Source organism: Rhinatrema bivittatum, chromosome 7 (assembly GCF_901001135.1).
Source record: "Rhinatrema bivittatum chromosome 7, aRhiBiv1.1, whole genome shotgun sequence".
NCBI lineage: Eukaryota > Metazoa > Chordata > Amphibia > Gymnophiona > Rhinatrematidae > Rhinatrema > Rhinatrema bivittatum.
Window position 1 is genome coordinate 185,968,184 of NC_042621.1, and position 24,843 is coordinate 185,993,026.

The window sequence follows — 24,843 nt, forward strand, 5'->3', positions numbered from 1 at the left end:
GTTAGTACAAAGTGCATTTGTCATCATCTAATGTATCATCTAATGACAGAAAATGAGAGCATAAAACAATCCATATTACTCCAGCAAAAGCACTGTTGTGGATGAGATTTCTATAATATTTATAATCTTAGAATTTTAAAATAATCAAGCTATTGGGGGGGGCGCTGTTTCCGGCGGATGCGTGCAGACGTGTGAAACCCCAGCTCCGACCACCCGCCCGCTAACAAAACCCCGTAGAAAGCTAGAAATTGCGCCAAACTTGCAGAAACAGCTCGCTATCGTGAGTAGAACCCCTTCTCCTTACAGCATAATGGCTGCGAAGCGGAAGATGGCGGATTTGCGGCAGTTTTCATATGAAAAGCCGGTGACCGCGGCGAGCCAAGATGGCGGCGAGGCCGAAGACGCTGCGGCGAGAGCAACAGACAGCGAACAGGAGCAGGCAGAGGACCCAAAAACAGTTGATACTACTCCCGACGCGGCCCTGCTCACCCGTGCAGAAGCCAGAACATGGTTTCTTGAAATTCGGGCAGATCTTAAACAGCACCTGGAAGACATCATGGCGTCTGTAGCTGATCTGAAGGAGAACCTAGCAGCTTTAGGGCACAGAATAGATGAGAATGAAAATCGGAGAGATGGGCATGGTGATTCCATTAACTCTCTCATCTCACAACAGGCATCTACCTCCTCTGCCATTCTGGATCTCCAGAACAAAGTTGAAGACCTGGAAAATCGAAATCAGCGCAATAACTTACGCATTTGGGGGGTGCCGGATACCCCAGAGTACGCAGAGGTGGAGGCAGTAGCACATCAGATTTGCCAATTCATTATGCTTCACCCACTTCAGAACCGGCTGCGATTAACTTTGAGAGGGCGCATCGGGCGCTCGGCCCCAGGACGGAGCAGCGACCTCGAGACACTGTGCTGTGTTTCTCCAGCTTTCCTGTTAAAGAGTGGATCTACTCCATAGCTAGGAGGCTGAAGGACATTACCTGGAAGAATCACACCATCTTTATTTATCAAGACCTGTCACCTGTTACGTTAAAAAAAAGATACGAGCTGCGAGACATCACTGCACAACTACGAGAGCGGAACACCAAATATAGATGGACATTCCCTTTTGGGCTCTCTTTTCAGATACAAGGAATCAGCTACAGGATATCCTCATTGGAAGAAGCGGCTGTGGCATTCTCTAAGGCGCAACTACCAGTCACATTCCAGCATACCAGTGAGACGCACAAATAGCAGAAGACGGACAATGCTCCTCACTGGCAAAGGGCGGATAAAGGAGGAAAGAGACTCAGGCGTCAGCCAGATTCTAGGAGACTGACAGCACAGGATCATGGGTGACATTTTATCACACACAGGATACAGGTGGTAACATTGGGTCTATGGTCTGTTAGGGTGGAGTGACCACGAGTTGTCACTGATAGCTCTACCTGACGGGGGACATACTTGCTCAGTTCAATTACAGTTCAATTTTGGGCATATGTGTGTTGGGGTTAACACTAAGTTTGGTTAGTCAAAGGGGTTTTATATTTCTAAATGTTTGGTTTCATCATAAGGGTGGGGAAGTCACAGAGTTGGGAATAGCATGCACCGTATGAATTCACTGACCTCCAGAGGAGAAGTATCCCATGGAGGATTATCGGGATACTATTGGACTATTTGGGGGAGGTGCTGGAGTCTTTGTCTTTATGCTTGGGTATTGGTACGTACATGTAGGGATGCCAGCTCCAGTCAGTGGCAAACCAGCAAGTCCTCATGGGTATAGTGTACTTGCAGACAGGGGAGGGAGGATTGGCACGTAATGAGGTATGCTCAGACTGGACAATAGTGGCAAAAATGGCGACTAAATTACTGTCATTGAATGTTAAAGGGCTCAATACACCATGGAAGCGTTCTTTATTGAGGAGGGAGTTACAGAGACAACAGGCGGATATAGTATTCGTACAGGAGACGCATGTACGGAAGCATCACCAAAGGCTCCTGCGATTCTCCAACTATCCAGCCTCACACTGGGCAGCTAGTACAAAAGCCTCTAAATACACGGGGGTGGGCATTTTAATGGCACCCACATTCGTCCATGAAGAACTTTCTCATGTGTATGATACACAGGGGTCGATATATTTTGGTTAAAGTGAGGGTGGGTAAGCATGTATTTACATTACTTAATGTGTATTTCCCAAATGTACAAAAAGCATCCTTTATAGATTCGCTTCATGACCTGCTTCAGCAACATATGGAGGGCGACCTCATAATGGGTGGAGACTTTAACTTTGTGCAGAATCCATCTCTGGATTCCAGCTCCAGGAAAGTGTCGGATCAGTCCACTCATAGGAGGTGGCACCAATTTTTAGAGGATTGGGGTCTAGTTGATATCTGGAGGGAGCGTTACCCTACATCTCGTTCCTATACCTTTTTCTCTAATCCGCATGGCACCTACACTAGGATTGATTATTTCTTCCTATCTAAAACAATAGGGATGTGAATCGTTTTTTAACGATTTAAATTATCGTCCGATAATTTTAAAATCGTCATTAATCGGTAAGGGACTCGATACAATAGGAATTCCACCGATTTATCGTGAAAAATCGTGTTTTTTTGTTAGTGCGCACTAACGGGAGTTATTCCTGTAGAAAACTAGGGATGAACATTCAGTTTTAAAACAAAATCTTTAGGGTCATTTATCCAAACGGGATGTGGGGTTATCGCATGTGTTAGAGCGTTATCGCACGCGATAATGCCCTACCTCATGCGACAACTACCGCATTACGGCGGTAAAATTTAAATGAGGGAAAGGGGAGGGGTTAGGGAAAAGTTTTTCCAGTACTGCTGTGGGCGATAATGTAACACTACCATTTATGGTAGCTCTATGGGGGCGATAGTGTGCGCTCTTCCGCCGCGATGCGACCGGGGTACACTATCTCCCCCCCCCCACCCCCCACCCATTTTTCCTTCGTGGCTCATCATTCCGCTGTAAACTCGCGGAATGATGAATCCCCCTGTTAGTTTGTTCTTCATTTAGTTTTTTTTTAAGTATGCAGCAAGAAAAAAAAACAACCCTTCTTGAGCCGATCTGCCAATTCTCTTCCCCCAAACCTTTTTCCAAGCTCCTGTTCTTGATGGGGCATGAGTTCCTGCCCTGCTGATACTGGGATTAAAAATGGTGCCAAAGGACCAAGGCCAGTGCCATTTAAAATGTCTTCTCTATGGAACGGAGCCATCCCTGGCCTGACCAGCAGCATTTCGCACAGAAAAATTAATAACGGCACCAGGCAATTATTACATAAATTGCTCGTCAAAACATTCTATGCCCCTTCTAATTTCAAATAGAGTGACCAGAGCTTTGCAGAGTTCATTTTAGTTACTGTAACTGAAGAATAACAAGAAATCACATGCAGTTAAGACAGTACATTCAAAAAAAGGCAAGACTTCAAGCCACTTTTTTCATTTAAACTAGTTAATTGTTTTTAATGAATGGTAGACTTCATATTTTTTTTTCTGTATTCTATAATCAATAATATGTGTATAGTATTTGTTAGTAGATGGATTCTCACGTTTTCAGGTGGTGTCTCCCTGGGATTCTGTACCTTAAAAACTACTCAAACTGTTGCTAGAGGCAAATTTATGATGATGTCATTAATACTGTGCATTGTGAAACATATCTATATATAAATGACACAATCTCCCATGCAGCCAGTTAGTAACTAAATATGTCAAGTAAAACAATGTATAAGTAATTGGCGAAGGGAAATTATTTATGGCAGCATGCGCAATCTTCTCCTTCTTTCCCAGCCAGGTACAAAGGATTACCATGTGGACTATATAGAGACTGGCAGTTTAACATTTGAGAGCCTCTGGCCAGCAAATCCTTTGACTCATGTTTAACTTGTATGTGAGCTGCACACTGTGCTAATGATCTCCAAGGGCCTGAGATTCCTGTCGCTTAGTAACAAAACTTTAACAGTCTACACACAAGAGGAAGCTGAATAGCTTGGAAGCCTTACAGAGTAAGTCCCCTAAACTTTCTTCTTGAAAATCTCCCAAAGAAAGGCTGTCCTTTCCTGTTGGTAGCCAGTTTTGGGAAGCAGCAGGATCTGAGAAATTAAAAAAAAAAAAAAAATCGTCCAGGAGTTTTTGCTTGCCTGCAGGGTTTTATATGGGAAGCCAGAGAACATCTAATTCATTATTTAAAAGCAGCACCGATAGAAGAGGACATGTACACACGCACACTAAGAGCCAGAGCATGGGAACAAATTTACATCTAGCAAGGAAGCAGCTAAAGGCAAGGGCTTGTGCACTCTGTGTGCTATAAACTCTGCACTTTGTTTCAGAGGGTGAGAAATGAGCGCTTCACGAAATTGGTGTGCATTCTGACAGCAATAAGAAGACAACCTTCCTCCTCATCCTAGGTAAGTTCAAGTTTGGAAACATTGATGCTGCTCTCCTAAGAGCCTTGGGAATTTCTAATTTTTGCTCTCATCTGACCAGCAGGATGACAAGTTGTAAAAACTGTGAGAGGGAGAAACAGGAAATCTTTGCCTTTTGTTTGTTGAACGCTCCATTGCGTTTAATATAAATGAGTTCATTTATATTGTACATGCAGTCCAGAGATTAATATGTCATTGATTTATACAGAAACAAAACAATTAAATCAAATCTCATTGAGAGCACTACTTTTCTGTGCTTCATGTAAAAAAAAAAAAAAAAGTTCCACTTGAAATTTTTGGTAAAAATATATATTTTTTCATAGTTAAAGAAAACATGCTTTTGTTTTATTTTGTATTTTTGACTCAGCAGTTTCCTTTTGCTCCTTTGGGCTTACACTCAGAGCTGGAATCAGGCCCGGCAGCACCAGATGTGCAAACCATGCAATTGCACGGGTTGGCATACCCGGTGGGGTGGCATCAAGATCAGGGAGAAGCAGGGGCGGATTTCTGATGATGACCGGCCCAGGGATTTGCCGCCCAGGCTGGCCCAGGAGATACCACGTGGTCTGCTGAGCGCGGCTCTGTCACAGCTGCGCTCGACAGACCACGTGACTAGAGTGACCGGCCCACCGGAGGATGCCCTATCCCCCGATAGGGCAATCCGCCCCTAGGGAGAAGCCTGTGCTGCCGCCGGTGGACTCGATCCCACTGGCGGCAGAAGAAGAGGAGGCCCATGGTGCCTCCAGTGGAAGCAATCCAACCGGTGGCACAAGGATGCCCATGGTGTTACCGGTGGACCCGATCCCACTGGTGGCAGAAGTGGAGGCCGGTGGACCCGATCCCACCGGCAGTGGAAGGAGGTCCATGGTGCCGCTGGTGAACCTGATTCCATCAGCGGCAGAAGAAGAAGAAGCCCGTGGTGCAGCAGGTAAACCCAATCCCACCAGCAGCGAAAGAAGGAAGTCTGTGGTGCCGCTGGTAAGCCCGATCCCACCAGCGGCAGAACAAGAGAAGGCCACAGCAGAGGAAGTCCGTTTGGCAGCTCCTCTTCCACTGCTGGTCCCATGGTACTCAACACTTGCGGTGCTAGAACTTCCTGTATGCTTGCAAGATGAGCATACAGGAAGTGCTAGCACTGCGAGTGCTGAATTATCTCGGGACCAGCATAGAAAGAGGAGCTGCAGAATGAAGGAACACAGAAGGAACAGGATGGCAGCAGCAGCAGTGGAGGAGAAATGACCCATGGACCCTGACTTCCTGGTCTGTATGCGTGTGTGAGTAAATGGGAAGCTGCTTTGAATGTGTGGGTGTGTGAATGGCAGATTGCCTGTGATGGGTGGGTGGGGCTGGGTGTGTGTGTGTGTGTGTGTGTGAATGGGAGGCTGCCTGGAATGAGTGGGTATGTGAATAGGAGACTGCCTATGATGGTTGTGTGTGTGAATGAGAGGCTGCCAGGTTCTTATGGCCTGGATTGGCCTCTGTTGGAAACAGGATGCTGGGCTTGATGGACCCTTGGTCTGACCCAGTATGGCATGTTCTTATGTTCTCATGCCTGGAATGAGTGGGTATGTGAATGGGAGACTGCCTGTGATGGGTGTTTGTGTGTGTATGTGAATGGGAGCCCGCCTGGGATAGGTGTGTGAATGGGAGCCTCCTGGGCTACACATGTGTATGTTTGTGTGTGAATGGGAGCCTGCCTGGAATGGGGGTGTGTGTGTGTGAATGGGAGCCTGCCTGGAGTGGGTGGGTGTGCACATGCATGCATGGGAGCTTTCCTGGGATGAACAGGGTGTGTGTGTGAGAATAGGTGTGTGTGTGTGTGTGTGTGTGAATGGGAGACTGCCCTAAGTGTGTGGGTGTAAATTTATTTATTTATTTATTTACGGGTTTTTTTATATACCGGGGCACGTAAGTAACATCACCTCGGTTTACATTCAAACATTCATTCAGCATATTGCTTTACATTATAACATTAAAAGCTGAAAGAATACAAATCCATGTAAAAACTTTGTATAATGAAAATAAATATCAGAATATGAGTGTCTGTGGGATTAAACTAGAATGCAAAGCAAAGGACCCAGTTCAAGCATAGTAGGCTTTTTTGTATAGCCAGGTTTTTAAGTTTTGTTTAAATTTTTTGTAGCAATCTTCCTGTCGTAATTCTGATGGCATGGTGTTCCATAGTCTGGATCCAGCAATGATGAAAGAACGTTCTTTTGTAGAGGACAGATTAGTCAGGTTGGGTGCAGGGATCTTCAGTTTAGCTAAATGCTGGAATCTGGTTGGGCGGATTGATGTTCTGAATTGAAGGTGATCAGAGAACCAGTTCATATCTCTGTTGTGGGTGGCTTTATGAATCAGCGCCAAGGATTTATATATTATTCTGGATGCTGTGTGTGTGTGTGTGTGTGTTTGTGTGAGAGAGAGAAAGAATGGGAGCTCCTTGGGATGTGTGTGTGTGAGAGAGAGAATGGGCTTCAGGTGGATCCCAACCTGCCAGTAACTGAATTGAAGATGATGACCTGGGGCTGCTGGTAGATCCCAACCAAAGAAGAGCTGGAGATGCCTGCGGGTTTGTCTGAGATGGGAGCTTGTGTGTATGTCTGTCTGAGTGTGTGTATGTGTGTGTGTAAGAAAGAGAGGAGAAAGTTTGTGTATCCCACTACTCCACGACAATCCCAGAGTGACTAAAAATCAAAGTTCCCAGGTATGAAGAACATAAAACCCTTTTTAGTTTTATTTTTCAGGTATTGTTTGCTGTGTCTGCTGTTTTGAAATATTTTATCTTTGTTTGGGACATTTAAAAAAAACGTGTACATAAGTTTTTAATTATTTGATTTTTTATTCATCAGCCATTTTTTAAATAATATTATTAGTATGTTTTTAGTATTATGATTATGTATTTATTTCTTGATTTTATTGTTTGATGTTTGAGGAATGGTGATGGTTCTGTTTTTTTTATTGTTGCACTGCATAGAGTGTCTGGCTTCTTGTGGTTTCCAGTTCAATTTTTGTGTGCGCGTTTGTGTTTCTACTCAATATGTGTAGGTGCAAGCTTCCTCCCCTCAAAAGTGCATAATTTGTCTTGCAACCTTCTTTATAATGAAAGGCACCAAACTTATTAGATAACAAAAATGCAATGTTTCTGTTAATGGGAAACACAATTTGTACTGGAAATATTTTGTCAAAAATATCTGACACCATTTGTATAGTTCAATAATTATAGAAGCTTTAGAGAACTGCTAAAACATTTTAAGATGAAAACTGTAGATGTTATTCTTTATAAGGTGTAATTTGTTTAGTTTTGACTTAGCAGTTTCCACCTGCACCTCCTGCACTTTCAGTCCAATTAGAAATTCCCCCTATTAGCAATTTGGCAATATGAGTTTTCATTCCAGCTCCCTGGAGGTTTTCCCTCCATTTTGATTATTTCACCTTCCTCTCATTCTAACTCAGCTTGCAGGGGGCACAGACTTCATTTCTTTCTTTCTTTCTTTTTTTTGTTTAAGTAATTTTTATTGAAAGAATTTTGATAACAAACATACAAATGTTACAAATTTACAGCCAACAAAAATGTAAAATGCAAACCATATTAGCAAGCAAGAATCTTAAGTGTTACGTAAAACAGAATCTAGATGTAACGGCTGAACCCTACCGAATACTTGCTGAGAGTTAAAGAAAAATAAAAAATGGAAATTACAAGGAAATTAAAAGGAAAGAATGAAAAAAAAGAGAGAGGAGGAAAGATGGGAGAAGATTAGAAGAGGAAGAGTCATAAAGAAGCTCCATAATGCACACACAGAGGCAATTAGTGATGCACCACTCATATGGGAATGTAAAAGAAATCACAATGAATCAATATAGATATCTAATGGTTTCCACACCTGGGCCCATGTTCCTAATCTATTAACTTTAACAGCCATAGCTTTCTCATATTTATAGTATAAGCATACAGAATTCCACCATAGATGCTCCGACAGCATGTCACTATGCTTCCAGTTTGACATTATGTTGTGAATGGCTACCGTTATCAAAAAATCTAATAGTTTTCTGTGTGGGAGGGGAAGAGTCAAAGAAGAACCCGCCCCTTTCAAGATAATAAGAGGGTAAGTGAGGGGTTGGGTAATGCCGAGAATAGATGAAATGGTTGACCATATTTGTTGCCAAAACTTCATAACCATGGGGCAGTTGTATAGCATATGATCTAGTATGGCTTTGCTCGTGGAGCATGACCAACATTCATGTGACTCAATCAAGCCAGCCCGATGAAGTTTCCAGGGGGTCCAAACTGCTCTATGCACAATAAAAAAGGCTGATTGGGTAAGACTGGAAGATAGAGATGTGCGATTAGATATCCTCCAAACATACTCCCATTCCGTCATTGAAGGAGTCACGCCCATCTCATTGGCCCAAACCGAGCACAAGCTAGACAGAGAATTCCTATGAGTTAAACTTTTAAGGATTTTATATAAACGAGAGGCTAAATGTCCTTTAACCCCAAACTCTTGGTATACAAGAAAAAGATAAGGCAATTTATAAAGATAGAGTGTTGGTCTTTTATGATCCTGCAAAATACTATGTAATTGCATCTAGGCATAATACTGAGTTTCGGGCAGACTATATGAAATTTTTAAGTCCTGGAAGGGTATAATTGAACTATCCTTAACAATAGAAGAAATAGACCAGATACCGTGTTTGTACCAAGTCGCCCAATGCAAAGGGTGCCCATCCAATTTTAAGTGAGGGTTGTGCCATATAGGAGCTAACTGGGAGTTGCTCCAGGAGAACGTATTGGGAGGCCGGCAAGCATCAAGCTCAGTAAAAGCTCTGTGCAGGAAGGGAAGAATAGGCCTAGTCTTTAGTAGAGGAGGTAATACCATGCCAGGGAAACATATGAAAGGATATGGGTGTAAAAATGACCGCTCTATACTAACCCAGCAAGGTTGTTCCATCTCCTGAAAACCTTCTAAGAAATGGTGAAAACCGTGTTGTAAAATGAAGGCTTGATGGTATGCGAAAAAATCTGGGAAGTTTACACCACCATTAATTTTGCAAGCCTTTAGTTTAGACAAAGCTATTCTAGGTGCCTTATTCTGCCATAGGAACCTTGTAAGAAGCCTATCTATATGCACATAAAAATCTTTAGAGAAGAAGATGGGTAACATTGATAAAATATAGGTTATCTTAGGTGCTAGGACCATTTTAATCGTTTCCAATCTGCTCCACCAGGAGAGATGCAGAGGTGACCAGCGTAATGTTAATTCACAAATTTGTTGTAAAACAGTGGTTTTACAATGTGTGATAGTTAAGGTAGGGTCTGTGAAAAAATGGAGTCCCAAATACTTGAGCCCCTTAGATACTTTTTGAATTGGAAATGAGAAAGATCTACTATTGCTCCACTGTAATTTAAAGGGAGAAGCTCAGTTTTATGCCAGTTTATTTTATATCCAGAAATAGAGGAGTATGAGGAGATCAAGGTAAACAGGTTCGCTAGAGAACTCTCCAGATTTAACAAAAAAAGTAAAACATCATCAGCATAAGCTGAAAGCTTAAATGTATCGGAGCCAATATTTACCCCTTCTATAGATGGATCTTGACGTATAGCTGTATGGAGTGGTTCCAATGCCAAGTTAAATAAAAGTGGGGAAATAGGGCAGTCTTGTCTTGTTCCTCTGTACAATTGAAATGAGGGAGAAACTTGATTATTAATGTATAAAAAAAGCAGTTGGGGAAGCATATATTCTTTGTATCCACGCCATGAATTGAGGGCCAAAACCATACCATTGAAGAACAGCAAATAAGAATTTCCATTCAACCCGATCAAAAGCCTTTTCTGCATCTAAAGAAACGGCCACTGCGGAAGAGAGTTGAGAGATAATTTAATCATGTATATGTAAAAAAAGGCGTGTATTATTGGCAATTAGGCAGTTTTTTATAAATCGGACTGATCAGGATGGATAATTGAACGCATAATCGGAGATAATCTAGAGGCTAAAATTTTGGTGAATATTTTGTAATCTGCATTAAGGAGAGAGATCGGTCTGTAGTTAGCTACTTCAGACTCATCTCTACCAGGTTTTGGAAGCACTACAATACATGCATCAGTAAATGTGGAGGGAACAGAAGACAAGTCAAAAAGCGTGGAAAAATAATCTTGTAAGTGTGAAGCGAGTTCTTTCCCAAACGCGTGGTAAAAGTCAGTTGTGAGGCCATCGGGACCGAGTGCTTTTCAAGAAGAGAGTGAAGAAACGGCAGCTGTAATTTCCGCTATCGAAATCAGTTTATCCAAAGTAGACTTCTGAGCCGGCGTTAAGGAAGGATGAGTTGGTTTACTGAGAAAAGACTGGATCTCGACTGAGGATGCCAAAGTTTCCGATTTATATAGGGAGGCGTAGAAATCTCAAAAAGCTTTCAATATATCCGCATCAGCTGTCAAGGGTTGATGCATATTGTTCACTTTTACTATTCGTTTTTTTGCTTTCCTTTTTTTTAAATAGGCGGAGAGTAGATGCCGATGGCCACATTTGTTGTTTTCCGCATAGTATAAAGATTTTAAGTGAAAAAGATTGAGTTTGACTTGGGAACTTAATATTTGGTTATACTGATATCTTGCTTTAATGACTGCGTTCAAATTTGAAGATGAGGGAGAATGAATGTGCATGTGTTCTAGAGAGGCCACTTCTTTTTGGAGATCCCGTAAGATAGCACTTTGAATCCTTTTTTGTTTGATTGAGTAACTGATGATTTCTCCTCAGATAGTAGATTTAAATGCCTCCCAGATGGTTGAAGAGGAGACGTCCGCGGTGGTATTGAACTGAAAGTATTCCAAGATTTTAGATCTAAGTAACTCTAAAAAATCAGAGTCAGCTAATAAAGCAGAATTAAATCGCCATTGTTGATTGAGCAGTTTGGGAGATTGCAGTTTGAAGGTGATGCTAACTGCTGCGTGATCAGATATTAAAATGGGATGAATTTGCACAGTGGATATCCTGTGTATTAATTCACGGGAAGTGAGGAAAAAGTCGATCCATGAGTAGGAAGAATGCGGGAAAGAAAAATAGGTGAAGTTCACGTCGGTGAGATGAAGAAGCCTCCAAGGATCTGATAATCCAAAAGAAGTAATAAAATGCTGTAACGCCGTACTAGCTTTGGAGATAGTGAGAGGTGCTGTTGTCTTTTTGTCCAGAAAAGAATCAAGTGGTTGATTAAAGTCCCCGCCAACGATACAAGGAGGAGAATCATTGTGGAGCAGATGAGCAAAAACTGCATTTGGTGCATATATGTTTAGCAAAGTGAGTGGTTCTTTATATATAGACAGTTGCACTAGATTCCACCGGCCATCTATATCAACTGATTGATGATGAACCATAACATCAAGCCTCTTGAGTATCAGAATGGCTGTGCCTCTTTTTTTTTGCAATGGCTGGACTGTAAAATACCTGTCCAACCCATTGTTGTTGAAGCTTAAGTGACTCAGAGGCTGTAAGATGAGCCTCCTCAATGAAAGCTATGTCCGCTTGTAAGGATTGTAAATAGGTCAAAATCTTCTTTCTTTTGATAGGGTGTGAGAAGCCATTAACATTCAGAGACACGAGCGTATATGAATTAATATGGGAAGACATATGGTGACCCATATGGAGTGGAATAGTTGATCTCTGGCAAATGAGAGTTCTAAACTTTCAGGAACCAGTTTTAGAACAAATTTGAGGATGTTGGAGCCTTCCGCCCCTTCTGGAATCCCCAAGATTCGAATATTGTTCCTGCGATTGTGGCTTGATAGCTCTTCCACTTCATGCTGCAGTTTTTCAACGTCTCACGTTAAGCGAGGAAGTGGCACAGTTGTTAGCAAGAGCGAAGCAGTCTGATTTTCTATATCTTCCAATCTTGCCTGGAAGCCCGACATCTGGGTTGACATAGATTGTATGTCTCCCCGAACTGCAGCTGTAGCTTCTATGTTTAATTGAATCATGTCCTTGAGCTGTTTAAGCTTATTTAACACCAAGTCCGCCGACGCCATATTTTTAGATGTTGGGGCCTTATCCGGTGATGGGGGATCTTGCCTCGCTCGTTTTGTACCCACGGAAGCTGCAAAGGGAGCTTCTATTTTTCCTGACTTGGGTGCAGCCATACCTAAGGATAGTCTTGCACTCCTGTAATAGATAATATTAAGATTTAACAGGTTTTCTCTTCCTTTGAAGCAGCGAGATCTTCAGAGCTCCGGGTTCAGGCAGCCATCTTGGTCACTGCTCGAGAGCGCCCCCCCCCCCCAGACTTCATTTATTTTTAGAACCTAGCTCACGTACACCCAGCCTCCCATACATAGGTGTCACTGTTGTGCCTCCACAGCATTCCCAGCCCTTTTCAGTTTGTTGAGTACCAAATGGGGCTAGGCTGTTCTATGTGATTTCTTTAGAAACATTAGAACAGGATTTAAAATAGTGAGCAGAAACACTAATCAGAAAGGCATTCATTTATCTATAGGTATTGTATATGCATTTTTCTATGTAAATTCTAAAATATTTTTAATAAAATGTTATCTATGCGGTTATAGCAATGGACAATAAACAAAGAGTACTTTCTCAAGACTTTGCTGAACTGTTACAATAAAAAGTTATAAAACCGCTGTAGAGGCCTTCCTGATTGTAAAATCTCTGTGGAATTGTACAGTATTTTGATAAATGTCATAGACTAATGTGGAATTGCAAAGAATATATTGACCTTTTTGGTTAAATACAATATAAAATGATAAAGGTAGGATGGGAAGGGGGAAGAGGCAACGTTATATAAGGTTAGACGTCAATGAGGAGAAGGAGTACAGGAGAACAGGAAGATGAGGAAAAATGGGATAAGGGATAGAAATTAAAAGTACGTCTATGCACCTTACAAACAAGCTTTAGTCCTTCATAAAATTACTATAATTGATTTTGAATGCTTGGTTCTTCACTTTCTTTCTTCTGTAGATTTTACTGCTGTCCTGTAAGTAGAGTAGGGGGCCTGATTTTTAAAAGCATAAACATGCTTAAAATTGGGTTTTATATGTGTAAAGGCACTTTACATGAGTAAATGGCTTTTGAAAATTGCTACAATGGTACTTACATTTACATATTTAAATCCTTTTGAAAATTACCCCCATGTGTTCATGGCACTAACATCATACCTAAATTATTGACTTACTGGTGCTACAATCAGGAAACTATTTCTTTCCTTCATGGAGAATGAATTTACCACTCACCTGTGCTATTCTACTACTTCTACTAACATATCTAAAAAATAGTGCCAGCACAGAAGCCCTGTTATGCCTTATCGCTGAAGTCACCTTACTTTCCTCGTCTGAAACAGAGTGCATGTCAGTACCATTGATACATATTCAAGCAAAATTTTCAAAGGAAGCTATGTTGTTTTTTTGCGGGAAAGCGGGCGCTGAAAAGTCAGCGCCCGCTTTCTGCGAAAATTATCGCATCGGCCCCAAAGTCTGGACAAATAAATATACAAAACTGTCCAAAAATGAAAAAATAAATAATTATATATATATATACCAATCACCTAAAAAACTGAAAGTGTAAAGGATATGCTTAGGTGCCAGATGATGGCACTAAACATTGCAGACCAGAAAAAGTTTTTTTTTTTTTAAGTTTGAATGAACAATTAACCCAAACAAATTCCTCAAAAAACTAGTACAAATCTATCATTGTACAATTGAAGTTCACTTATTTTAGAAAGGGTGGTGATCAGGGGCCGTTCATAATGAGGCAGGGTGAGGCGGCTGCTTCAGGCGGCAAACTTTGGAAGCGGTAAAAACTGTGGGCCACCCCCCCACCCCCCAAACTCCTTTAGCGGCCGCCTCACCCTGCCACCAAAGGATCCAAGCAGAATTCCCCCCTGAGCAGCCAGGGTCTCCTTCAATCAGAGGCAAACTAAGAGTGGGGCGAGTGGGATGGTCCAACTCTGGTGCTAAGAGGGAAGGGTGCCATTTCCGCAGTCTCGCAGAGAAGTAACGTGCTGGCGGGGTTCCTACTCCGCACCAGCAAAAGCGAGGCCCTGCCATGCCACCGGCCTTTCCCGGAGCCTGCAGCAGATGAAGAGGCACTGCCGATCCGCTGGCCTTTCCCAGAGCCAGCAGGAAGAGGCCCTGCAATGCTGCTGGTGTTTTCTCTGAGCCGGTGGCAGATGAAGGCCCCAGCATGCCATTTGTGGAGCTCGTCCCACTCACGGCGAAAATGAAGGCCCCAATGAGAGTGAGTTTGTGTAGAGGGGATTCTGTGTGTGTGTGTGTGTGTAGGCAAAAGAGGGTGCTTAGGGTGGAGAGAGAAGGTGCCTGGGTGGGTGGGGGGGGGGGGGGACTGAGAAAGCATGTGTGAGGGTGCCTGGGGGAGGTGAGAGAGCATGTGTGAGGGTGCCTGGGGGGGTGAGAGAGCATGTGTGAGGGTGTTTGGGGGGTGAGAGAGCATGTGTGAGGGTGCCTGGGGGGAGAGAGAGTATGTGTGAGGATGCTTGAATGTGGGTTCCAAAGAGAGGGTACCTATGGGGGGCAGAGGAAGAGTGGGGGAGGATGGGGCGCCATCTCATCCCTTGCCTCAGGCAGCAGATTGCACTGAGCTGCCCCTGGTGGTGGTAAAAGGAAGTTCACAATTATCATATCATTTCAAGCTGTAAGGACAATTTAATTGTAGTGAGGAAAAACGCTGATGAGTCTCACAAGGGATTAAGTTCCGACATGGGCCGTGTTGCTTTATCGTGGGCTGTCTGAAGGAGCAAGGTGGTATAAATTTCTGGCATGGCTAAGAAAATCTAAACATACACGGCACAGTGAGCCTGTCAGAAAGAGAGTTTCCCAGCTGACACTGCTATCAGACAGTACAAAGAGTTAAAAAAAAGCAGCCAACCAGGTCAAGGATCTAGGATCTAATAAAAGAAAACAAATTTTGCAAAGCCTATTTTAAATATAATTTGTCTACTATGCTACAAAGTAAAAATAGTCCCCTTAGGAAGTGATTCCACTATTTCATAACATCTAAAATTCAAGCAATATAGAAAAGGGAAGCAGTAACTTTTGCAGTTATGTCATACTGTACCATTTAAATTCAGGAACTGTAAATAACTGATTGTGAATTTAACATAAAATGAATTTATTTCTCTTGCTTTAAAGCAAATGCTTTTGCACATCTTTATATGGAGAAGTAACTAAACAGTTCCCCGGGTAAATCCCATGGCTAGAAATGACTTTCTCCTGAGCACGTGAAAGAATGTACACACATTTCCCAGTGTACATAATTATAGCCATGGGCAAAAGAAACAAACCAGGGGGTGGGGTTAAGGTTAGGAATGGAAGGTACCTGCAGAGATTTCATTTGCAACTCCCCATAGGGACTCCGCAGGAAAGCAGGTGCAAAGTCCATGGCCCTTTCATACCCCAAATCTTTGCGAGTCCTGAATTTTCAAAGGGAAAGTCAGCAGGTAGTGTCGCTTTGAAAATTAGCTTGCAAGAACTGCAAGACACCCGGGAAGTTTAAAAACTGCCTCCAAATGTATTGAATATATTTTCAGTCTGCACCATTAGGAGCCTTGTCAGTTGCATGCAAATGATCATTAAATATCACATTCAAAGTCTTTGTATAGCATATTCTTATTTTCCAAAAACTTGGGCCCCCCCCCCCCCCCAAACTCCTTTGGCGGCCGCCTCCACCCTACCGCCAAAACTACAAAGGACCCATCCAGAATTCCCCCCTGCGCAGCCAGGGTCTTCTTCAATGAGAAGCGTACTAAGAGCAGGGTGAGGGGAATGGTCCACCCCGGGTGCTAACAGAGGGAAGGGTGCCATTGCCGCGGTCTTGCACAGAAGTAACGTGCTGGCGGGGTTCCTACTCCCATGTAGCACCAGATCGGTTCCAAAACGTATTACTATTACTATTCATTATGTTACTATTCATTATGTTATGTTACGTTACTATTTATGTAACGTAACATAACTATGTTATAACTATGTTACATAACTATGTTACATAACTAGTTATGTAACGTAACATAACTATGTTATGTTACGTTACATAACATAATGAATATGTTACTATTCATTATTTTATGTTACGTTACTATTCATTATGTTATGTAAAGCCTTGTTTAATATGTTTCTTGTAAAGCCAGGGGCACTGTTTCCCGTCCCGCGGCATTATTGTTGTTACCTGTAAACCGGACTGATTTGTTTCCCAACAAGAATTTTGGTATATAAAAATTCTAAATAAATAAATAAATAAATAAATAAAACTGAAAATGATACTGCAAAAATTACAGAAATGAGGCAATTGTGAATTCCACTCTCAGCCACTCTCAAAGTGTTAGCACTCGAGGGGGAGAGAAAGAAACTAACTGCCACAGACTGAGTCCTTAGGCTGTGGCATGGTTGATGCTACCCAGCTTGTGAGTAGCGGGCAGGGTCCACGCTGCCAATAGGCAGGTACACTAATAGCTGTGACAGACAGAAGGCTTCACCTATACCAGCCTCTACCCTCGTGGGTTGAACTTTAGGGTTTGGAGACCAACAGGACTCAGGAAAGTGTCCGAGGCTAGGAGAGAGGTCCAAGGGTCAGAGCAAGTAGTGATCAAGGCAGACAGTGGTCAGGCAGTGTTGATATCCAGACAAAAGTCAAGGTAGGTGGCAGTCAGGCAGTGTTGATATTCAGGAGAATGTCAAGGCAATGAGAGATCAGTCAGAAGTGAATAAGGAGGACTGAGAGCACAGAAAGAGAGGCAAGGAGACCAGAGAGGCAGGGCAGGAATGAGGAAGCAAGAAATCAGACACAGGAGGACAAGGCAGGGCCTGGAACAAGGCAAGGAACCGAGACAAGGCAGAAATGAAGCAGGGAACTGGAGCAAGACAGGAATGAGGCAAGGATCTGAAAGAGCAACTAATACCAGGCATTGACTGATTGCGGGATTGAGGTTTAAATAGCCAACCTTTAGTGGTGATATCAGATGGCAAACACTTTCCTGCCCTGTGGCCTTTAAGAATCGGTGGTTTGCATGCACACCTAAGGGAAGAGGCATCGGAGTCAGCTGGCACAGCAGCATCCTGTCACCTGTATCATCTGTGGCATCCTGGGATGAGTGAAGCTGACAGCAGTGGCCCAAATGTTACAAGAAACACATTTTGAGCTGAGTCTTAAAGAAGAAAAAGAGAAGTTGTATATAGAAAGGTGGAAGATCATTCCAGAGAGCATGGCAAGTTGAAAGAATAAAGAGGTGGAAAGAGATACTATTAAAGGGAATACAAAATGGAGATGAGTGTCAAGGACTAAGGTGGAAAAGATCTATAAACTCAATGGAAACAGAGTACAGTTTTGAAAATTAATGTAAAGGGATATGAGAAGCAGATAGGGACCTTAAAGAAGAGAAGGCACATTTGAAATCTGGGGGAGTAGGAAGCAGACCAAAAAAATGATTTCCCTGAAGCCTTCAGAGCAAATTGAGGTGTGGCTTGGCAGCAGAGAAGGAACTCAGTAAGCAGTCAGTTCCAGTACTTAGTTGTTGAAAAGAACAACGATTTTTACAAGGGAAAAAGGTAGCATAAAAACAGATTTATGAAAAGTTAAATTGAACTTGGCAAGATTACATGACAATGTATGGCTGAAAGGAAAGAAAAGGAATACAAGACGATGTGTGGCAGCAGAGATGAAAAATAAAAATAAAGAGGTGATGGCAATAGAGAAGGGAGGGGAGAGGAAGGCCTTGGCAATATTACATTTCAAGTGGCAATTGGCCATCCAAGAAGAAATAATGGCCAGGCATTTGCATGCTTGCTTAGCTTGGATCTTTTTGGTGTGGTTGTAATGCAAATTTTAACAGATTTTCAGTTTTAATTCAATTATTAAGATTCTTATTATGTATGTATATGTAAGTTGTTAAGAAGTGAGCAGGTGGTGGCCAAGCCAGTATTCATAAGCAAGTTGGGATTCCATGCACACAGCCGTAATCTTCTTAAATAATGTGCATATGATGTCCCAAGTTCACTTTCTCAGGGCAGAAGATAGTCATAAAGGTGGATATTCATATCATAAGAATATTTTATATAAGATGTAAGCTTGTTACAGAGTTTATATTACAGAGAATTGTGCAACTGTTATACAGAAAAAGAGAGAAAAAAGAGAAGGGGGAAAGTTTGAGGAGAGAATCTTGAGAGGTGACAAAAGGTTGGTAAAGTTTTTTTGTGTATGTATGTATGTAGCAGGACCCGTGGCCCGCCACTCTTACCACCAGCCCAGGCCTCCCACAACGATGCTCCGACGCTGTGGCCTTTCTCCCTGGCCCAAGCATGCCAGGCCATCACAGCATGGCTAGGCCACTGCCACCGCTGTTGTTCAACCTTGCACGGAGCTCCCTAGGCGTGCAAATTTATTTTTTTTCATTTCATTTTATTAAAATTTATTAAACGCCCTACACAAACAAGATCTGGGCGATTTACAAAAAACATACATAATATAAAAAAAAAAAAAAACGTAAAAAGAATTCACTTGACAAACAACTGTCATTAACAAAAATCATTAGATTTCATAGAAACCATACCATTCACGCATGTTCAAAGAAATTCCTTAGGACAGGACTCAATCTAGATGTTACAGGATTGGAACTAGGTTAATACATCAAACCTTACAGTGAGCTTCTGAACTTAATAAAGTTAACGCATTTCTCAAAAAATACTGAAAGCACGGTGGAGTAAAGAATCTTTCAACAGCCTTTTAAACTTTTTTACATTATCTAGAAAACGTAATTCAAAAGGGGTGAGATTCCATAAAGATGGAGCAACACTTGAAAATGCTAAACTTGAGGGAATTTAAAGGGCCCATGACAGGAAATCCACCACAGCACCCTCAGATGATGTTACTGAGCCTGCAGTATATACATGGCCTACCAGAGCACCCCTCCAGCACCTCAGAAATAGGTCGACTCCGTTTGGAGAAGTGCTTTGCCTCTGCATTCCTGGTTCCTGTTTCCTGCTCCTTGCTGCCTGGTTCCTGGGTTCCTGATTCTGCTGTGTGTTGTTCCTGAGTTCTAAACCTAAGGGCTTAACCTAAGGGGAATGAGAACTAGTATTGTTGAAGCTCCAGTTGGGCCTCTGTTCCAGCCAGCTCTGCCTGCTGATGGTGGGGACCTGCAGGGCTCCTCCCTGCAGGTTGCCCAATTCTTCCTCACCCTAAGGGTCCACTTCCACAACAGATTGCCGAAGCCATGGACCCAGTGGATGCCTCGGGTCTCCAGGCTATTCTAGGCCTAGCACCGAAGATTCAGCAGCAGCAGCAGCAGCAGTTCCTGGAACTCATGGCAGCATCCCTGGAGCGGCTCTGCACATTTGGATGCAACGGCCACCTTGACCACTCCTTCATCTCCCATGGTGGTCTCAGCTCCTTCAGCTGTACTGACTCCACCTATGATCTGCTTACCACCTCCTCCCCGGTATGCTGAGGTTCCTGAATCAATGCTTCATGTTCTTCTCCCTCCAGCCAGCACTTTTCCCCAATGACACGGTCAAGACTACCTTCGTGCTCTCCCTAGTGGACGGGAAGGCCCTGGCCTGGGCTTCTCTATTGTGGGAGTGAGCAGACCCTCTTCTACAGGATCTACAACAGTTCATCAGGGCCTTCAAGCTCATCTTTGATGAACCCAGCCGGCTGGCAACAGTAGGTTTGGATCTCCTTCATCTTTGCCAATGCACTTGAACTCTGAGGGACCATGCAATAGAATTTTGAACTATGTCAATGCAACTCCAGCATTGCTCTATGCTTCAACGGCAAGAGGAAATGTGGAAAAAAAGGATTTGCATTAAAAACAAACCAGGGAGTAGCTTGCTTGTTGTGGCGGTTACTACTCCAAACCAAATAAGTCTGATACTTCACTTCAATGCATATCCAGCATAGCTCTCTGCTTCAACGGCAGGGGGGAAAGACTGATACTTCACCTTCAGTGCATATCCAGCATAGCTCTCTGCTTCAATGGCAGGGGGGAAAGAGGAAAAGAAGATTTTTATCCAGGCAGCAACCAACAAGGAATGAATTACATAGTCTGGGTAAACAAATAATTATGGGAATAGCTTGCTTGTTACGGTGGTTACTACCCTGAATCAATTAAGCCTGATACTTCACTGGGAATACATATTCAGTGCAATGCATTGCTTCAATGGCAGGGGGAATAAAGATAAGAGGAATTATATTCAGACATCAACTAGCAAGGACTGAATGGCACAGGCTGGGTAAACAAACAAGCGTGGGAGTAACTTGCTTATTGCAGCAGTTGCTACCCCTAACCAATTGAGCTGGATGTTTCGCTTGGATGCAGCTCCAGCGCAGCTCTCTACATCGATGGCGGGGGTGGAGGGAAACAGGAACCAGGGGGTTGCTGATGGGGGCCAAGAGTAACAGATAAGTATGAGGAAAAAAAAGTGTGAAAGCTTGCTGGGCAGACTGGATGGGCCATTTGGTCTTCTTCTGCCGTCATTTCTATGTTTCTATGAACATCAAACAGAGGAACCGACTCCTCCCTGCAGGTTGCCCAATTCTTCCTCGCCCTAAGGGTCCACTTCCACAACAGATTGCCAAAGCCATGGACCCGGTGGATGCCTCGGGCTTCCAGGCTTTCTAGGCCTAGCACAGGAGATTCAGCAGCAGCAGCAGTTCCTGGATCTCATGGCATTATCCCTGGAGCGGCTGTGCCCATTTGGATACAACAGCCACCTTGACCACTCCTTCACCTCCCATGGTGGTCTCAGCTCCTTCAGCCGTACTGACTCCACCTATGATCTGCTTACCACCTCCTCCCCGGTATGCTGAGGTTCCTGAATCAATGCTTCAAGTTCTTCTCCCTCCAGTCAGCACTTTTCCCCAATAACACGGTCAAGACTACCTTCGTGCTCTCCCTAGTGGACGGGAAGGCCCTGGCCTGGGCTTCCCTATTGTGGGAGTGAACAGACCCTCTTCAACAGGATCTATAACAGTACAATTTGATATATGGGACCGAGGTTCAGTGCTCTTTTTGTTGTATGTCTTCTATGGCCATAGAGCTGAACTGGGGAGAGGACAATCTTCACAGTATTTTTATGGAAGGCCTATCTTTGTACAGCCTTATTGACTTAGCCAGGAAAATCAACCATCTGTCCACTGTGCACGCCAATCACACTATCCCCTCGATTTCAGTGACCTCTCTCTCACACTCCGACAGCAGCACCTGCCCAGGCGCACCTGGAGGAACTGATGCAGCTATGACAGGGGCATCTTGCCCCCAAGCAGAGGCAGTGTCGACGCCAGATGGGGCTCTGCTTTTACTGCGTGGGGACTGTGCATAGACTTGTACAGTGCCCAATAAACCTAGAAAATTACCAAGCCTAGGATCAGGTGCGGAGGTGATCCTAGGCTTCACATCCAGCTCCTCAACTGACCCTCCTAGTGACTATTTCATTGAATAACCAAGAGTTTACCACCCTGGCCTTGGTCGACTCTGGCACTCATAATGAAGACCTACATCAACCACTTGCAGCGTCCTACTGTTCCTAGGAAGACACCACTGATCATTTCCTCCACAGAGATCTGCTACTTGGCCAGATTACCCTTGCTACAGCACCACTGATCATACGAACTGGCCTTCTGCAGTACATCCTATTGTACTGGGCCTCCCCTGGCTACAACGCTACTTTCTGCAGCTTGACTGGGCCATGATACAACTTTCTAGCTGGAACCCCTCCTGCCACAATTCCTGCCTTCAATAAGTAGAACCACCACCGCGCCTGTTGTGGTAACCGCTCTTGATTGGCTCCCCTCATGTTACTCAGACTACACTGATGTCATCTCCAAGAAGGAGACTGAGACTCTGCCCTCCCACCGTATCTTTGACTGCACCATTGACCTGCTTCCAATTCCAAAACACCTCGTGGCAGGGTATACCTGTTGTCCATCCCAGAGACAACAGGTATAAATCACGGAAAACCTCAACCGGGGATTCATCCAGTCCTCTACCTTCTTGGCCAGGGTTCACTTCTTCTTTCTCTCCAAGAACGATCGCTCATTGCGTCCATGCATTAACTACTGAGGGATAATGCAATTACAAAGAAAGGCCGGTACACTTTGCCGCTCATCTTTGAGTTATTTTACCATCTCCAAAGATCCAGAGTATTTATTAAACTAGATCTCCATGGGGCCTACAATTTAATTAAATTTGGCATGGAGACGAGTGGAAAACAACATTCAATATGTGAGATGGGCACTACAAGTAAACTGTAATGCCTTTCAGTTTATGCAATGCACCTGCAGTGTTTCAAAAAATTACAAACACAATCTTCTGAGACTTCCTCAATGCCTGTGTCGTCATATATCTTGATGATATCCTCATCTTTTCCAAGGACCTCAACTCTCACCACCAAGATATATGTTTAGTCCGTCAGAGGCTGCAAGACAATAAATTGTACATCAAGTTAGACAAGCGTCTCTTCAGAAAAGGGAGTCTCCCTTTCCTGGGATACATTGTGTCCAGCAAGAGTTTCTACATGGACCCAGATAAGGTTAAAAGTATCCAGAACTGGCCGCAATCGACTGGGCAACATACCCTACAAAGATTCGTAGGCTTTGCCAACTATTACTGGCATTTCATTCCCAACTACTCCAAGATTGTGGCTCCGCTCACAACACTCACCTGGAAAGAAACTAACACCAAAGTCTGGCCATCCGAGGCTATTACTGCCTTCCAACATTTGAAAGACTTTTTTCTTCAAAGACCCTGCGTCCATCATCCAGCAGTACATTCTACCAGACTTCACTTCCTTCTCCAGCCCTTCTGGCTCCTCTCTCTTTTTTCATTACCATTTTTTTCCCTATGCTGAAGTAATCCCCACTGATTCCCAACCATGCTTTACTGTATTGCCTAGGGTTCCATCAACTGCTCCTTCTACCAGTTTCTCTTCTGCAGGGCCATGCCTGCTCCAGCCCGGAGTACAACAGTTTCCTTCTGCATTTCCTCTCTGTTTTATCTCTTACTATAAAAAAACAAAAGCCAAAGAAATCCTTTTTGACCAGCGCTAGCTACACTTTTGTTGCACCCCTACCTCTAGAAAGGGCTAGTCCATTTAGTCTCAGTAAAAGGATCCCCAACTTGCTTCCCTAACAGGCCCCTTATACTTCTTTCTTAGTTTAAAACAGTTTGTTTATTTTTTTCTCTTTAATGCTTTCTGGCTTCAGTGCTTTGCCAGCCGCACCCTGCAGCTGCCACCTTCTTTCTGCTGTGTGCTCCCAGAGCCACACCCTCCCTCAGCAGCACTGCTCAGAAAAAAAAAATATTTAGCTCAGTCTTTTCTAGAGATTGGTTCCTCCCACTGTGCCTTGTTTAGAGGGATCCCACAAAGACACCATATGTAGCACTCGAGAAGTCAAGGGCTTGGACACAGCCAGAGGAATCACATTCAGACTTTGCTGTAACCTCAGTGCATTTATTTACAATGCCACACTCAACACAGTCAGAATGGCAAACACAAAGACTACTCTTTTGTCTCAGCTAACAAGGCACTTCCCAGAAGACTACATATCTTCTCCCAGAGAGGTGTCTGGAGCTCCCAATCTCAGACAGGATCTAGAGCTCCAACTCCCAGATCCACGGGGCCCATCCTCTCCCCACTGGCTCAGCAACTTATCCTCCCCTATACTGGACCCACTCTCCAAGCACCTCCCGCCTGGCATGGTCTCACCCAGGGTACATGGGGAAAGGAAAAAGCACTATGGGCTGTCTTGAAACGAGATAATGGCATGTCCATCTACACTAGTGTGGTCTATAGGCCTGTGACTAAGATAAAAAAGGAGGAAGGCTAGAAGTGGTATTGTAAGATTGAAAAGAGTCAATGAGCAATGGGGGGAGAAAGATGAGGAAATAGCAGAAATATTAAACAAATACTTCAGTTTGGTGTTCACTAAAGAAGTCCATGGAGGAGGACCATTGCCATTTGGCAAGAATGTGGACAGGTGTGGGGTAGATACCACACAGTTTACAGAGGAGAATGTTTAGGTGGAATTAGCAAAACTGAAAGTAGACAAGACCATGGAGCTGATGAGCTATATTCCAGAATACTAAGGGAGCTCAGAGAAGTGTTGCTGAAGGTCTGATGCAGGTCTGCTAAAGGACCTGTTCAGTAGATCCTTGCAGACAGGCATGGTGATGCAAGATTGGCGAAGGAGATTGTGGTCCTGCATGAAAAAAGTGTTAGCAGAGAGCAGACTGGAAACCACAGGCTGGGTCGCCTTACCTCAGTGGTGGGAAAATTAAAGGATACTCTATAATTTACTAGGTTGCATGATCAGAGGCAATATGGTTTTACCAGAGGAAGGTCATGTCAAACAAATCTGATTGAATTTTTGGATTGGGTGACTAGAGAATTAAATCAAGGATAATCATT

The 24,843-nt window shown here is 43.5% G+C and overlaps 2 protein-coding genes across 3 annotated transcripts in view; one reads left to right on the forward strand and one right to left on the reverse strand.

The window, feature by feature from the left end:
- Window positions 1-24,843, reverse strand: part of WDFY4 (WDFY family member 4) — a 746,928-nt gene that overhangs the window by 152,465 nt on the left and 569,620 nt on the right. The gene's annotated exons all lie outside the window — the stretch shown is intronic.
- LRRC18 (leucine rich repeat containing 18) overlaps window positions 3,727-24,843 on the forward strand; it is a 34,826-nt gene continuing 13,709 nt past the window's right edge. The window contains exons 1-2 of the mRNA XM_029609626.1: window positions 3,727-4,010; window positions 4,335-4,412. The gene's annotated coding sequence lies outside the window, so the exon portion shown is untranslated. The remainder of the gene's footprint in view (window positions 4,011-4,334; window positions 4,413-24,843) is intronic.